The 4,529-nt window shown below is 40.8% G+C and overlaps 1 non-coding gene across 1 annotated transcript; it reads right to left on the bottom strand.

Moving 5' to 3' along the window:
- Positions 1 to 3,112: 3,112 nt before the first annotated feature.
- On the bottom strand, positions 3,113 to 3,184 carry trnad-guc (transfer RNA aspartic acid (anticodon GUC)). Its single transcript has one exon. It is a non-coding gene; the product is annotated as a tRNA-Asp (tRNA).
- Between the last annotated feature and the right edge of the window lie 1,345 nt (positions 3,185 to 4,529).

A 4,529-nucleotide genomic window follows, 5' to 3' on the forward strand; every position in this document is an offset into this window, starting at 1 on the left:
CACCTTCCAGCTCCCCTCAAGTGCAGACTGCCAAGTGCATGCCTTTTATGTACTGTTGTGAAAAACGTCGGCATGCTTTCCATCTGACGTGGATGAACGATCCAGCAGGGCGGGGACGATTCCAGTGGGCTGGACAGATAATGATATGCTGATGTATTACAATGAGGTTCCCAACATCTGATGGCAGGAAATGCAGCCCATCATTAGCAGTCCAAGCAGACGATCAGGAACTGATTTCCCATCGTCGTATAACCAATCACGCCACTGATCACGCGTGTCTGCTCACGCCACTGATCACGCCCCACCCCAGCAGGCATGGAAAATTCCGCCCATAGGGAGGGGTGAAGCTATGGAGGGATTTGAAAACAGCTCAAGTACCAACTCAGCACACTTTTTTTGTTCTTTTGCCCTCGAATTTCTCCTTCCATTAGGTCCTCACTCATGTAAATAGATGGCTGCATGTCTCCTAGCAACCAGTGTGTGCCTAGTATCAACGTAAGTGGACCCAGGCTCGAGGGATGAATGAGGACCTTGTGACTACTTTCAGTTTGCTGGAACATAATCACGTTCAGCCAAATTAGTAGGTGGATGTGTATATCCCTTATCAGGGCAAGAGTCAAACAAATCTGTTGAGCTATGAATAGGCTGAACACTCAGTACAAGCAGTAACTATAAGTGTTACAAATCCCATTTAAATGTCAAAACAATTCTTTCTCATTAACTCTCAAGATCCCTGAAACGTGGCCATTCCCTTCTGCCCTATGTTACTACAGACACTCTCCTTGGCTCCGTGTTTCCGCAGGCTTCAGAGAATTCAGAGGTGGCATTCAAAATCCTTTGAAGATATAACTGAAACAAAGGCCATTGGCAACCATCTCTCGTAATAGCGTAAAGAATGGGAGAAGTTCCAGTACTAGATAAATTGACCAGTTGGGTCAAATGGCTTGCTTTTGTGCTGTAAAATTCTATGCATTTTTTTTGTGTTATTAAGCATTTGTGGGTTGTCAATTGCATAGGATGTTTGAATCACATTTAAATTGGTCTGAGTCGAATAATCCCATCCAAATACAAGAATGGCACATAAACCATGAAGACCAAGACCTTCCTGATTTAAAAAAAAAATTATTTCACAGGGTGTGGGTGTCGCTGGCTAGGCCAGCATTCATTAATCAGATCTCTGCCTTTTCCTAAGGACTGAAAATGAGCAAGATTGCATAGACTTAAATGGAATTTATAGCACAGAAATAGGCCATTAGGCCCAACTGGATATGTCTGTGTTTATGTTCCACATGAGCCTCTTCCCACCTTACCTCATCTAACCCTAGTAATGTATATCTTAAACTATACAGTCATACCTTAGCTGCACCAGAAGTAAAAATTAAGAGCCAAAAGCTGGGCCTTGCATCGCTAAAGTTAGGTTAAACTTTGCTCACAGGCCATAGCACTCATTCAGTCAGTGTTTCAAAGCGTGTATTGGAACAGTGAGTATTTATTGGCCTTAACTGTTGTGGTCAGTGAGAATTTTAATGTAATAAATTATGTAATCTAAGGTTGATAACACTGTTAAAAAGGCATACGGGATCCTTAGGCTTTATAAATAGGGCCAAAAATTACAAAAACAAGGAAGTTATGCTGAACTTCTGTAAATCATTGGCTAGCCCTCAGCTGCTAGAGTGTTGTGGCCAATTCTGGGCAGGAAAGATGTCAAGGCTTTGGAGAGGGTGCAGATGTGATTTACTAGAATGGGATCAGAGACTTCAGTTATGTGGAGAGACTAGAGAAGCTGGGATTGTTTACCATAGAGCAGAGAAGTTTAAGGGGAGATTTAATAAGTGTTCAAAATATGAAGGGTTTTGATAGAGCAGATAGGGAGAAACTGTTTCCAATGGCAGGAGGGTTGATAACCAGAAGACATAGATTTATGATTATTGGCAAAAAAAAACAGAGGGGAGATGAGATCTTTTTTACATGCAGAAATGATTATGATCTGTAATGCATTGCACTGCATGCCTGAAAGGGTGGTGGAAGCAGATTCAATTGTACCGTAACTTGCAAAAGGGAATTGAATACATAGATGAAAAAGAAACATTTGAAGGGTTTTGGGTATAAAGAGCAGGGCAGTGGGACTAATTGGATAGCTCTTTCAAAGGGCCAGACAAGCGAGATGGGCCAAATGTCCTCCTTCTGTGCTGTATGTTTCTATGATGGTCAGCTTTGGCTCTGTGGTAACATTCTTGCTTCTAAAATAGAAGGTTTGGGGCTCAATCCTGACTCCAACACTTAACCGAGGCTGACTTCAGTACAATACTGAGAGAGTGCTACATTGTCAAAGGTCCCATCTTTCAGGTAAAATATTTCTGAAGTGTAGTCACTACTGTAAATTAGGGAAATGTAGCAGCATATTTTCACACAGTGAGGTCCCATAAACAGCAGGAAGACAAATAAGACAATATCTGTTTACTTTGATATTTGAAAGTTAAATATTGACCAAGACATGTCGGATAGCTTCCTTGCTTATCTTTGAATGGTGCTGTGTGATCTCTTCCCTCCAGCTGAGAAGGCAATGGGGTTTAATGTCTCATCCAAAAGACAGCACCCAGCATTGCCAACTGTGATTAAATGTATTCCTGGAAGTTTCATCACATGACTTGCGCCCACGCTCCAGCCATTAGTCGGCCATCACATCCATCCTTGTAACGTACTGCCTTTCTACACCAATTGGAAAGCAAAAAAGACTCATTACCCTATTGAACGATGCTTGACTGTCAGCCAAACAGCCTTTTATACCAATTTTCAATATTTTTATATTTGGTAAAGAGAAATGTTCAAAGAAATTACAAATAAAACATTTTTTTTTTGTCCCAGTGATATTTCTCCAGGGTTGCACAAACCAGTGTCCAGGAGATTGATCTTCAATTCCTCAAGCCACCAGGCCAATCCTGGAGAGTTAGCAACCCTAACAGCACCTCTGACTGTTCAGCATCTCAGTGTAGCTTAGAAGTGTCAGCCTATAATTCTGTGATGACATTTACACCAAAAATGGACAGTAATTCTACACTGAAAGTAATGAGTAGAGTCACAAAGTGTAAAGTTTTAAATTGGATTCTTTCACCTCCCCGGCGGGGAATTGAACCCCGGTCTCCCACGTGACAGGCGGGGATACTAACCACTATACTACCGAGGAGTAGATATTAAATTGGATTCTGGATGAAATGAAGTTCCTCAGATTATAATGTGATTATATTGGAAACATCTGTCCAGAAACAACTGCTGTCCAGGATTAATTCAGAATTCAATAGGGTAGGTGGATTAACAGCCTGTTCCAGATGAACACATATCTGGGTTTTTACAGACCTAATAGAAACAATGAAGAAGATAAATATAAATTGTGCAGAAGACTGATGAATGGAAGGATCTGAGTTGCAGTTATGGAATGGAATTTGGCCCGATAAGCAGACTAGAAACAGATTCTGTGCACTTAGTCAGACATTAAAGTACTAATAGGTTGAATTGGTGGCTCTGTCCATCCCACTTTCACCTCCTTTCCTGCTTTTGATCAAGGAATGAAGGAATTGCCTCACTGACACTGTTGGTTAAAGTTCCAATGAATCATATCATTTGTTTCTAAGACCCAATGCGTCAAGCTGATGGTTTAGCAGCCAATGTAGAACTAACCCAATGTAGCAACACTGCCCAGTGCTAAATCAGAGGTGTTACTTGGAACATCTTTTTCTCCTCGGCCTCAATCTTTGGAGAGATAAACACCAGCTTCAATGTCCACAAGTTCCCATAGCAATCATTCATTTTGTTTCTAGCTGTCCAAGAACTTGCCCACCCCAGTTTATGATGAACATGTTGAGAAAATCTCCATTGGCACGGAAAGACTTGTGTCAGGAGCGATGAATAATTGAGTCCCTAACTCCATGAATTGGAGAAGGATTCCTTCTAATGGCACCACTCCTGACTTTGTTTCCATTTTCTTCCATAATTTACATAGCTTCATCATCGCCTGCATACAGCATGTCATTTATAACATTATTTTGTTTCTATTTCTTAGTTTATTGACTTTCCTGCGGTCCTTAATTGATGAATAGGAATACATAGAAGTTACAACACAGATAAAGTTCATTCATCTCAACCAGTCCATGTCAGTGTTTACCCTCCACACGAGCAAATAGTTCTAATCATGTTTACTTGCATGTTCCCATATCCCTTCAACCCCTTTTCCTTCATCCATCCAATCTAATGATGAATGTTGACAATTTCTACCTCAACCGCTAACCCTGGCAGTGAATTCCCCAGCCTCAAAACTCTTTGTGAAGAGGTTTTCCTGCCCCCTGTTCGAAACCTTTTACTTCCACCCCCACAAAAAAACACAAATATCTGATATTAATCATCTTTTCATGCTACATTTCAAACTTCACATCTATATTACATCGAATCGGTATAAAAATAAATAAAGTATCTTGAATGAGCTGTTGGATAATGATCAAGTCTTGAGGCAGGTTACAATTATTTTCCTCAGAGAT

Source organism: Cetorhinus maximus, chromosome 12, assembly GCF_964194155.1.
Source record: "Cetorhinus maximus chromosome 12, sCetMax3.hap1.1, whole genome shotgun sequence".
Lineage (NCBI taxonomy): Eukaryota > Metazoa > Chordata > Chondrichthyes > Lamniformes > Cetorhinidae > Cetorhinus > Cetorhinus maximus.